The 13,344-nt window shown below is 43.2% G+C and overlaps 1 pseudogene; it reads right to left on the bottom strand.

Annotated features, from left to right (window-relative positions):
* Nucleotides 1-8,990: 8,990 nt before the first annotated feature.
* LOC103587211 lies at nt 8,991-10,198 on the bottom strand (annotated as a pseudogene).
* Between the last annotated feature and the right edge of the window lie 3,146 nt (nt 10,199-13,344).

Here is a 13,344-nt window from a genome sequence, read left to right as displayed (position 1 = left end):
CCTTACTGGTCATCTTTTTAATTTTAAAAAAAAAAAAAAAAAAAAAAAAAAAGAGCAAAGGCAAAAGAATGGAGAAAAGATAGTCTTTCCAGCAAATAGAGCTCAAACAACTGGACGTCCACATGCAAAAAATGAATCTAGACACAGACCTTATACCCTCATAAAAATTAACTCAAAATGGATCATAGACCTAAATGTAAGGCCCAAAACTAAAAAATTCCTGGAACAAGAGAAAATCTAGATGACCTTGTGTATGGTGATGACTTTTTAGATGCAACACCAAAGGCACTATCCATGAGAAAAACAATGATAAGATGAACTTCATTAAATTTAAAATTTGTTGCTCTATGAAAGACACTGTCAAGGGAATAAGACAAACCAGACAAAAAATTTTTTTGCAAAAGAAATACCTGATAAAGGACTGTTATCCGAAATATACAAAGAACTCTTAAAACTCAACAAGTGTTATATAATAAAAATATATTTGGTCTTTGTCTCCAGTTCCTGGTACAGAGCTTCTAAAACCCTTGGAATTTCCTGAACAATAGGGGTGTCTTTAGTAATTCGTGACCAGCCTCTTTCCAGTATACCTGAGTTTCTGCTAATGAGGCAGCTGAGGGTGGGGTCACTAGACAGCCTCAGAATAGAGCTGGTCACCAAAAAGACCCAGTGATTAGAGGATTGGAACTTTCAGCTCCACTTGCTGACCTTGGGGAGTGGAATGGTGGGGCTAGAGATTGAACTTTATAAAAACTCTTGAACAAAGAGACTCTGAGAGTTTGTGGGTTAGTGAACACCTCAAAGTGCTGGAAAGTCGTACCCCTAGAACAGGTTAGGAAGCTCCATGACACTTCCCACGCGCATACATTTCGCTATGCATCTATTCCATTTGGATGTTCCTGAGTCGTATCCTTTATAATAAACTGGTAAACGTAACTAAGTGATTTCCTGAGTTCTGTGAGCCATTGTAGCAAATCATTAAACCTGAGAGAGATTTGTGGGTATCCCCTGATTTATACTTGTATGGGCAGAAGTGTGGGTGCCTGGGCACCCCATTTGTGTCTGGCATCTGAAATGGGGGCAATATCGTGGGTCTGTCCTTTTTACCTTGTGGAATCTAATGCTAACTCCAGGTAGATAGTTCCAGAAATAAATTGAATTATTGGACATCCAGTTGGTGTCAGGGAAAAATTCTCACAATAAGAAATGAATGGTTAACCACAGTAAGAAATAAAATTAACCAGCTGGCCAGTTAGCTCAGTTGGTTAGAGTGTGGTGTTATAACTCCAAGGTCAGAGATTCAGATCCCTGTACTGGTCAGCCACGAAAAAAGAAATGAACAACTGATTTAAAGGTACACAAAAGACTTGAACAGAAAACTTACCAGAGAAGATGGCAAATAAGTATATAAAAAGATGCTCAACATTATATTTCATTAGGGAGTTGCAAATTAAAACAACAATGACATACCACTACATACCTATTAGAATCACCAAAATCCAAACACTGACAATACCAGAGGCTGCTGAGGACGTGGAGCAACAGGATCACTCATTGCTGGTGAGAATGCAAAATGGTACAGCCACCTGGAAAACAGTTTGGCAGTTTCTTACAAAACTGAACATATTCTTAACCATATGATCTTGCAATTGTGCTGGATCGAGTTGAAAATTTCTGTGCACACAAATACCTGCAAACACATGTTTATAGCAACTTTATTTATGATTGCCAAAACTTGGTAGCTACCAAGATGTCCTTCAGCAGGTGACTGGATAAATAAAATGTGGTATATCCAGACAATGGAATATTATTCAGTGCTAAAAAGAAATGAGCTGTCAAGCCAAGAATAGACATGGAGGAACATTAGATGCATATTATTAAGTGAAAGAAGCCAATCTGAAAAGGCTACGTACTGTATGATTCCAACTATTTGACATTTTGGAAAAGGCAAAACACCGGAGACAGTAAAAAGATCAATGGTTGCCGAGAGTTACGGGGAGAGAGGGATGAACAGGCAGAGCACAGAGAATTTTTAGGGCAGTGAAACTATTCTGTATTATACTATGATGATGGATGCATGTCATTATACATTTTCCAAACAGACAGACAGAATGTATAACACCAGGAATGAACCCTCACTAAACTATAGACTTTGGATGATAATAAAGTATCAATACAGGTTCATCAATTGTAACAAATGTACCACTCTGGTAAGGGATGTTGACAACGGGGGAGGCTGTGCATGTTTAGGGCAGGTGGGTATTAGGAACTCTCCATACTTTCTGCTTAACTTTGCTCTGAACCCAAAACTGCTCTAAAAAATAAACTTTAAAAAATCAATAGCCCCTCTCAAATACTCACACACATCTTGGAGATATTACCATATCACTAGAATTTTTTCAGTCCTTTTGATAGTTCCATGGTATAGGTATACCATTATTTATATTACCAGTTTTCTATCAATGGACATTTACGTTTTTTCTAATTGTTTTCAGTTATTGCAAACTATACTGTTGCAATATATGTCATTTCATATATGTATATGTATATTTGTAGGATAAATATGCATCTGTGTTTTCTTTGGCTGCTAGCAGGTACAGGGATCCAAACCCTTAACTGTGGTGTTACCAACACCGAGCTCTAACCAACTGAGCAAACTGGCTGGCCCTGAATAAAGGTTCATTTGTTATTTCTGTGGGTGTCACCGAAATGCCTCCAAAGAGGTTGTATCAATGTATACTCTTATTGATACTGATGACACCAAGGTCAAGTGTTCAGATCCCCTTACCAGCCAGCTGCCAAAAACATAAAAACAAACAGAAAAAAATTATATTCTTACCAACAAAAACGTTTCTGTGTCTGTTTCCCACAAGCTCACAACAGAATGTTCTATCAAATGTTTGGATCCTTGACAATCTGATAGGCTCAGAGAATGTTATCTCAGGCTTTTTTTATTTTTCCTGGCCACTGGCTGGTGGTATGAAAATCCAAGATTTTGTTTGTTTGTTTTTGTCTTTCTAATTTCTTTTATGGGTAATTTGTATTTTCTGCTCTGTGAGATTTTGGTTATCTGTTTTTTTGTTGTTGTTGTTTTGGACGGGGGCAGGCAGCTGGCTGGTATGGGGATCCAAACCCTTGACCTTGGTGTCAGCAGCACCAGCACCATACTGTAACCGACGAGCTCTGACATTTTAACTTTATGATGCTCAATTCACCTGGAATTTATGTGAGGAGCAGTGTGAGAAAAACAGAACTATTTTTTCTTCAATATTATGTAATAGGGAGACATCGTTCACTCTCTCTTTACCAATTTGAAAAGCCCCATCTTTCTGGCTGCTACTCTCTTTTGCAGCTGCATTGTGTTTTTTTTATATTCAATACCAACACCTTTATGGGTTTAATGACCATAGCACCAGACTAGGCTTCAAACTCTCATAGGGCAAGACCTTACTTACTATTCGTCCTTTTCTAAAATTGCTTTTCTATTCTTTGTCATTTATTCTATCGAATTACTTTTAGAATCAGCTTGTCAATTTACATAAAAAAATCTTTTGAAGTAGGGAACCCTGAGCATTTTCTGATTGTTAAACCTTCCCCCTTCCACTGGAGAAACTGTTTTAGGAATTTTATGCTTGGCTGTTCATAATTGCAAACTTTGGCTTCTGTAACCTAGCTTGCTTCCTGCACCTGTGTGCTAACGAAAGGCAACAACTGTTTTGTGCCGCCCCAAGGGCCGGATGCAAATTTGGCTCCAGAACTGACCAATGAGCTATGTCTCATAGCCAACCAATCCGAATAAACAGACTTGCATCCCTCATTTGCATAAGAGGACCTAAATGAGAACTTGGGTGGGAAGTTTTGGGTATATAAGGCTGCCCCTTTCCTTCATTTGGGGAGACCCTAGCCTGATGCTCCTGCTCTCCTTGCTTGTGAGCAATAAAGCTCTGTAACACCAAAAAGAGCTGTAACACCAAAAAGAGCTGTTAACTAATAAAAAGCTGTAATACCAACGTGGGTCTTGGATTCCTCTGTGTGAGCACCTCCCAACACTTTGTCAGAAATGATGAAGACTTACACTGAATTCATAGACTGATTTTACAGAACAACTACTGTATTTCAATTTAGAAATATGATATGTCTTTCACCTCAGATCGGGCTGCTATAACGAAATACCACGCATTGGGTGGCATATAAATGATAGAAGTTTATTTCTCACAGTTCTGGAAGTTGAAAAGTCTAAGATCAAGGTGCCAACAGATTTGGTGTTTGGTGAGAACCTGCTTCCTGGGTCACAGAGAGCCATCTGCTCGCTGTGTCCTCACATGGCAGGAGGGACAAGAGAACTTACTGGAGTCTCTTTATTTATTTATCTATCTATCTATCTGTCTATCTATTTATTTATTCATTCATTCATTCATTTATTGTCAGGTGGTTGGTCTGGGGATCTGAACCCTTGACTTTAGTGTAGTGACACTGCACTCTAACCAGCTGAGCTAACTGGCCAGCCCAAGGAGCCTCTTTTATGTGTTTATTTATTTATTTAATCATAATTGATTATACATATTTTGGGGGTTCAATATTGATGTATGTTGATCAAATCAATATTGTTAGCATATATATTATTATAAATCATACTTATTCTTTATGCTCCTTATCCTATTTCTCCCCCATTTCCCTCTCCCTCTCCCCCATCACCCTAGATTTCTTCTCTCCTTCTGAAAGAATAATGGTTACTCTGTTGATTTGTTGCCTAGATGATCTGTCCAGTACTGAGAGAGGTGTGTTCAGTTCCCCCACTATTATCATAGAGCAGATGCTTCTTCTGTCACTCTGGAATGGGCTTTGTGGAGAGAGACATCCTCTTCTTTTCTTTGGTCTCTGCTGGTGACTGTCCTTGTGTCAACGCACTTGAGTGGCTGGTGGGCCATCTGCACGGTGATTGTGGTGTCTAGCAGCTTTTGCAGCAGCTGTGGCTATTGTGGTGGTTGTGGTGGGCCACCCACATGGAAGTGGTGTTTTTGGCATGCTCCTTGTCTGGTTGCAGGAGGAGGGGTCAGTCCCTGGCTCCATACCTCAGGACCCTGGGCAGGCCCCATGGTAGAGTGGCATGCCTGGTTGTGGGAGGAAGGGTCAGTCCCCAGCATGGAGCCTCTTTTATAAGGATACAATCCTACTCATAAGGGCTTCGCCTTCATGACCTAATCATCTCCCAAAGGTTCTACCAGCTAATACCATCACATTCAGGATTAGGTTTCAACATAAGAATTTTGGGGGGCACATTCATTTCAAAACAGCCTTCTTTTACTTCCTTCAGTAATGTTTTACATTTCCTGTTAAGTTTACTCCTATGTACTAGAGCTGGCCAGTTAGCTCAGTTGCTTACAGCACAGTGTTATAACACCAAGATTAAAGTGTTGGATCCCCATACCAGCCAGCCACCAAAAAAAAAAAAGAAAGAAAAAAGAAAAAAAAAACAATTAAAAAAAGAACAACTGGGGCCGGCCCGTGGCTCACTCGGGAGAGTGCGGTGCTGATAACACCAAGGCCCCGGGTTCGGATCCCATATAGGGATGGCCGGTTCGCTCACATGGGAGAGTGTGGTGCTGACAACACCAAGTCAAGGGTTAAGATCCCCTTATGGGTCATCTTAAAAAAAAAAATAGCTGACAAAGTGATTTATATTATTTTTTCTGACTTGACACAAAATTTGAACAGGGAATGAAACTTAATATTTATTATGCAAGGAGAACAAATGTTTGCTGTACACCTATTACTACTAACAATAGCTAACCCTTATCTAGCACAAGTTTATGGCAGCCACTATTCTAAGTGCTTTATATAGTGTAATTCATTACAGCAATCCTGTAATGGAGTTTATATTCTTATCCCCATTTTACAGATGTGTAAACTAAGGCACAGAGAAGTTATGTAACCTGCTTAAGAAAATAGCTAGAAAATAGTGGAGCCAAGAACTATAAGCAATTTGGCTTTAGAGTCCTTCCTCTTAACCATCAGGCCACATTCGCTACTAGTCGCCAAACATTGTGTTTTGAATGTGTCTTTCCATTTTTTTTTTTTTTTTTTTTTTGTCCTTTTTGAGACAGGCCGCACCACGCTCAGCCAGTGAGCGCAGCGCCGCACTCTCCCGAGTGCGCCACGGGCTCGGCCCGTCTTTCCATTTTTTAACCCTTATAGCCCTATCAGATTAAGAATTATTAAACCCATTTTCCATATAGGGAAACTTAGGCTAAGAGAAATTAAGTAATGTGCCCAAGGTCACATAACCAGCCCTAGAGACCCTGGTATTCCAAAGCTGACCTGCTTTCCACTGCTCCTTGCTTCATCTCATTTTGTCTATCAAACTGCATTGTCCATGTGCCTATTAACTTGACCTTATAGCCCTATCAGATTAAGAATTATTAAACCCATTTTCCATATAGGGAAACTTAGGCTGAGAGAAATTAAGTAATGTGCCCAAGGTCGCATAACCAGCCCTAGAGACCCTGGTATTCCAAAGCTGACCTGCTTTCCACTGCTCCTTGCTTCATCTCATTTTGTCTATCAAAGTGCATTGTCCATGTGCCTATTAACTTGATCTTTAGGGCCGGCCCGTGGCTCACTCGGTAGAGTGCGGTGCTGATAACACCAAGGCCCCGGGTTCGGATCCCACATAGGGATGGCCGGTTAGCTCACTGGCTGAGCGTGGTGCTGACAACACCAAGTCGAGGGTTAAGATCCCCTTACCGGTCATCTTTTAGAAAAAAAAAAACTTGATCTTTAGTCAAAGATAAGCTAGTCTTGCAATCAGAGCTTCTGATAAGAATGAGGTAACCGGAGACAGCATATCGATACCTATCATTCCAATCAAAGCAAATAATTTGACATTTTAGTTAACCCATGAGACCCTTTTGTAGGGAAATTTCTTATTTTCCTTGAGCTTTTTTAGAAAATAGCATAGTGGCCCTTTTTATTCCAGCATCTTAAAGGGTAGAATTCACACTCTTATGAAAAATAATTAGCAGCCTTTTCTCCTCAGTATACTATAAAACTCTGTTATCTAATATTTATTACTGATTTATCATAGAACAGACACTATCCTGAGGGCTGGCCTACAACAGTGAACAAAACAGACATAGTCACTGCACTTATGGGAACTTCCGTGCTAATGGAGGAGGCACACATTAATAAGGAATCATCCAAGTTTATATTCATGATCTGTGATAATTGCTCAGATGGGAAAGCACAAGGTGATTTGAGAGCACATCACAGGGCTATGATCTAGTTTGATGTGTAGGTGGCGGGGAGGGAATTGAAGATGAATCCCTTAGGAAGTTAATATTTGAGCCAACATTTGCAGGAAGGGGTGATCAAGGAGGCATGTTCAAGGGACTGAGAGGGCTTCGAAGCACTTACGACAAGGCTGAAGAACTTGTCATGAGCTAGGGAGCATGCAGGGCTTTGTGGGATCTTAGGTGATTTTGGTCTTTGGCCCAAAAGCCATGGGAACTCTTTGAAGGGTTTTAAGTGGAAGGATGTGCTGCAGTTTCCATTTCTGAAAATCTCTCTCTGCAGGGTGGAAAATGGATTGGGGGTGGGGGTGGAGAAATCAAAGTGAGTGATGATGGCTGGTTGATCTGGGAGATGGAGATAAGAGCATATACCTGAGAGATGTGACGGTGCAACAGCAAGACCTGCGGGTGGCTGGGATAGCGGTGTCAGGCAGGAAAAGGTAACCACCAGGTAGGAACTGCAGGAGGACCAGGGTTAGAGCGAACGTGTGTGAACTCAGTTTTTAGCACATTATATTAAAGTTGCTTTTAGACATTCAGTTGGAGATGTCAACCAAGCAGCTGGAGATATTCATTTGGGACAACGATGTCCTTCCAGATATGTCCAGCTAGAGATAATCACCTGGGAAACAGCACAGGTGTAGGTGAGATGACCTAGGGACAGAATTTAAAGTGAGAAAAGCTTGGGGTTTAAGCTTGGGCTGGTTATTTGATTCATGGACTTGATTAAATTGTCTTCTCTTCACTCTTGTAATTTGGTTCCTAATAGGTGTCAAACAAATGTTTGAAGAATGAAATCTCTGAATATTTTCGATGATGATTTGCACCTCATCCTGGGTTGTTCATCGAGCAAGTGAGACACCAGCTGGTCCACCACCTCCGCATTCCCTCTCATTACACATTTTTTCAGGGAGTGGAAAAGATAATGCTAGGAATCACGGTAGACCCAAACCCCGGCCACCATCTGTCACCAAACCTCAGTGCTATTTCTTCTGGGAAAACCTTTCCTTGTCCTCATCCCATACAGGAAGATTTCGCTCTCGGATCTCCTGTACTCGGGATACACTTCCACCTGAGCCCATCACTTCATTACAGCATCAAGTTTATGGGTCTGTCTCCCTAGAAGACTGTGAGCACAGGTATTTTATTTATTTATTTATTTTTCATCTGCTCACAGGCTGTTTAATTATCCAAGAGTAAGGATGAAAGAGGATGAAGAGAAAAACCAGACGCCCCAAGGTGATAGGGCTTAAGGGAAGAATGAACATAAAGGCTCCCCTTCTTTCTCTTGCTGCTGACCCCAGGGGAATCCAGCTTCAGATGGGACCTGAAGGGCCTGGTGGTGGCTTAGGGGCTTCTAGGAGGCCTGGCAGCCCAGCTGTTGGCTGGAGTTAGGATCTCCATGGAGGAAGTTCCCAGGATTGGAATGGCTTCTGCGTACACAAAATACCTCTTTGCAGAAGGCACTGGTGGAGGGAGGCAGCAGGAAGACCGGCCCATCACAGGCAGGATCCACTGTTTCCTGGGTCTGGGTCCTGGTCCCCAAGACTAATCCAGGTTCCCTCAGGGGCTGGGTCTCTGAGGCCCTTGTTCCTCTCTTCTCCCTTCCCTTAGACCAGTGGTGAGCAGGCAGTCATCGGAGGGCCAGGTCAGGCCATGTGGTGGATGCCCCCTCTTCAGGGCTAGTGCATCAGGTGACTTCTAGGCCGAGAGCCCCAGGCCAGCCACTTTGGCGGAGAAGAAGGAGTGGATGATGAAGACCATGGTTTTGGGACAGGAGCACAGGTCCAGCTGGATCTTGCCATCAGCATCCCCAAAGTCCAGGAAAAGGACAGTGGCGCCATCATCAGAGGACATCTGCAGCTTTTTGAAGGGCTGTCGGAGCAACACAGTTCAAGAGCACCTCGCTCAGTCACCCACAGTGTGAAGCCCTTGTCAATGTGCACAGAGAGGGTGCAAGGATGGCCGTTCCACATGCAGGCTGTAGACACCTCCTGTGCATGCTTGTTGGCCCAGTGACAGCAATCTACCAGCTGGTGGGTCCAGGCAGCCAGCTCCTGCGGTAACTCCATACTGAACAGGTGAGTGTCTTCACTGTGGCGTGTGCCTGTGCACAGGGCCAAAGAGAGCTCTGTACCATAGGGCACCAAGCCCTTGGAGTGGCCTGAGTGCACCAGCTGGTGGCAATGAGTGGGGCAGCAAAGGCCAGCCAGCCCAGGGCCTCACGGGTCTGGGGAAGACAGCTGCAAAGAAGCAGCCCCTTTTCAGTCAGCAGGGCCAGGGCTGGAGGACGTGCCCCCACTGGGCAGCTGCTTGGTCAGCCAGCTGATCTGCATGACGTCCTCCTGCCTCCCAGCTATGCTGGTGGCTGCTAGCAGTGCCTGCAGCTCGTCCTTGACCCAGGGCATCAAAGCGTTGATCTGGGCTTGGATGGCACCTGCCCATGACCTTGCACTAGCCTCATCTTTGGCCTTCAGGAAGAGGGTGTCTTGGCCATCTGCAGAGCAGACCTCCAGATACATGGGTTCTGGCTCAGTGGGGGTGCAACTCCTCGAGACATATGCCACATTCAAGGACACATGTTTGGCCTCACTGAAGTTCTGGGGCGGAGGGCCAGGGGAGGAAGGCTGCCGCCGAAGGGGTGAGGCAGGAGGTGAGTCCCAGCCCACCGAGGTCCCTCCGGCAGAGTTTGTGAATTACAGTGAGACCTCCATCGTGCACTTGACCTACAGCACCACCTCCCTGCCTGTCTTCTAGAGGGCCTGCACTGCCTCACCACGGGTGGCAGAGGACAAGTCTTCCCCATTCACGGACAGGATGGCATCTCCCACAAAGAGGGCCTCTGTTTGGTCAGCTGCCAGTCCCTTAATGATCTTGTCAATGAGAATAGGCATCTCGTCCTCCCGGGCCCCTTGCCTTGCCCGCCCTGGAGCTGCACGGGCTCCAGCCCCCAGGGAGCGCAGATATGTTATCTTAATCCAGCTTTGCATCTACAGTACATTGCTTAGCTCAATACCTTCTTTTTGTAATACAATTTATTTTTTAGAGCAGTTTCAGGTTCACAGCAAAATCGAGCAGAAAGTACAGAGAATTCCCATACACCCCTTAGACCCAAGCACAACCTCCCCCCCACCAGCATCCGCACGGCAGTGGTCCGTGTGTTACCATCAGTGAGCCCGCACTGACCGAGCACTGTCACTCCAAGTCCACACTTCACATCAGGGGCACTCTTGGTGTTACATATTCCACTAGTTTGGACAAATGTATAGCGACATGTATCCTTCATTACAGTGTCATAGGGAGTAGTTTCAGTGCCCTGAAAATCCTCTGCGCCTCACCTACTCACCCCTCCTTCCTCCCTAACCCCTTAGCAACCACAGATCTGGTTATTGTCTCCATGTTTTCGCCTTTTCCAGCATGTCACATAGTTAAAAATCACACAGTAAGTAGCCCTTTCAGATTGACTTTTTTCACCTAGTAATATGCATTTAAGGTTCCTCCACATCTTTTTTTTTTTTTATTTTTTGTGGCCGACTGGCTGATACAGGGAACCTAACCTGTGACCTCGGTGTTGCAAAACCAGGCTCTAACCAGCTGAGCTAACTGGCCAGCCCCTGATAGCTCACTTCCATTTAGTGCTGAATAATATTCCACTGTCCAGATGTAGCACAGTTTATCCATTCGCCTACTGAAGGGTATAGTGGTAGCCTCCAAGTTTTGGCAATTATGAATAGAGCTGCTATAAGGATGCATGTGCAGGTTTTTGCGTGGACATAAGTTTTCAGTTCATTTGGGTAAATACGGAGGAGGGTGATTGCTGGATCATACGGTAAGAGTATGTTTAGTTTTGTAAGAAACTGAATAGAGCTGCTATAAGGATGCATGTGCAGGTTTTTGCGTGGACATAAGTTTTCAGTTCATTAGGGTAAATACGGAGGAGGGTGATTGCTGGATCATACGGTAAGAGTATGTTTAGTTTTGTAAGAAACTGCTAGGCCGGCCCGTGGCTCACTCGGTAGAGTGTGGTGCTGATAACACCAAGGCCACGGGTTCGGATCCTATATAGGGATGGCCGGTTTGCTCACTGGCTGAGCGTGGTGCTGACAGCACCAAGCCAAGGGTTGAGATCCCCTTACCAGTCATCTTTAAAAAAAAAAAAGAAAAAGAAACTGCTAAATTGTTTGCAAAGCGGCCACTGAGAATTTTGCATTCTCAGCAGTGGTAGATGAGAGTTTCTATTGCTCCACGTCCTCAGCAGCACCACTACACACATATTAGAATGGACAAAATACCTCTTAAAAAAAATTTATCTTCTACCTAAATGGATGGATTATATTTATTGGCAATGTGTTCATTCTTTCCTCAGAGCTAAGAATTGCATAGGGATTTCTTTTGTGGGAAAATTCCAAATTCGAAATTCTAAAACTTTCTCGAAAATTAGATTTAGAAATAAAGTGTAGGTTTATTTATTTGGCTGCAGTTAGTATATAAATAGTATTCTCTATATTCTCCTAATAAATGTAACATTGGCAAATGAACAAGGACAAGAAAGAGCTAGGAGGGGCTGGCCAGTCAGCTCAGCTGCTTACAGTGTAGCCTTACAACACGGAGGTCACGGGTTCAAATCCTCTTACTGGCCAGCCACTAAAAAAAAATCAAAATTCTTAGGTAAAGGAAAAAAAAAAAAAAAAAGAAGGAAAGAACCAGGTACTGAGGATACCTGCAGGTTGATTAGTAAGGAAGTTAAAAATTTAAAGGCCCATTTCAGGGGCCGGCCCGGTGGCGCACTGCTACAGTGCACCGCTTGGGAGTGCGGCGGCGCTCCCGCCGAGGGTTCGGATCCCACATACAGACCGGTTCCCGCTCACTGGCTGAGCGAGGTGCGGGCGCAGCACCGAGGGTTGCGATCCCGTTGCCGGACACGAAAAAAGACAAAAAGGAAAAAATAAAAATAAATAAATAAATAAAGGCGCATTTCAGGAAGTTTATTAATCTGGCGCAGCACCGAGGGTTGCGATCCCATTGCCGGACACGAAAAAAGACAAAAAGGAAAAAATTAAAATAAATAAATAAAGGCCCATTTCAGGAAGTTTATTAATTTTTGCTGATTAAAATGAATGACAATAATTTGTTGCTCTATATCATTTGGGAAGAAATATGACAGTAGGTTGTTAATGTTTGCCTGTTTGTAAGATGAGCCCGAGTCATAATTTATGTCTACAGTGCTGTCCTTATTCACTTGAAATGCCCTTTAATATCCTACTATGAAGCCTCCTATTCAATTACTTAGGAACACTTTAACTTCATAAATTGTGAGCTGTTTGGACAGGTTGACTCAATTAAGACTATACAAAAAAAACCCCATATAACAATTGTCATAAAATTCTTTAAAATGATATAAAAGCCACATGTTCTTCCCGAGGTAAGGACCAAAACACAAACAGAGCTGTTTTCTTTCTACTGAGTGTTATTAAGTTTAATTGCTTCATTCTCGTGATTGCTTTTGAAAGAGAAGGAATCAATCAAGCTTTCACCAAAAGCGGACGCCGCTGCATTATGTATGAGGTTGGCAAGGGAAGAGAGACCTGTGACCTAGAAGGAAATCAGGATCTAAAGCACTTACGAATGTGAGGCTCTCATGTGTCCAAGTCTCCTTTGTTAAGAGACACACTGCCTTTGAACATTAACTTCAACATTATTCACTTAATATAAGTTTCTCAAGTTTATTTTTTAGGATAGCACAGTCTGTTGAATATGAAGGTGGTGCTATTGATACAATATTAAAAAAATATTAAGACATACTTTCCCCAGGAGTGTTGAAAAGGCCCTGTCTATAATGCCTCCTTAAAATCCCTTGGGAATTTATAGCATCCATTTTTCAGATGACAAAGCAGGATTAGGGGTGTGGATGATGGGAGAAAATTTGCCCCTGTTTGAATCTGCTAGCCCCCTGGGGGAAAGCCCTTGGACTCACTGGCAACGAAGTCCAACGAGCTGAGTGAATTGGTCCAGACTCTTCACTTAAAGACAATCATTGCACATCTAAGTGTTTGTA

This window comes from Galeopterus variegatus, unplaced genomic scaffold, assembly GCF_000696425.1.
Source record: "Galeopterus variegatus unplaced genomic scaffold, G_variegatus-3.0.2 Scaffold428, whole genome shotgun sequence".
Lineage (NCBI taxonomy): Eukaryota > Metazoa > Chordata > Mammalia > Dermoptera > Cynocephalidae > Galeopterus > Galeopterus variegatus.
The sequence above is the reverse complement of the archived record's forward strand: the minus strand, read 5'-3'. Positions and strand labels throughout refer to the sequence as shown.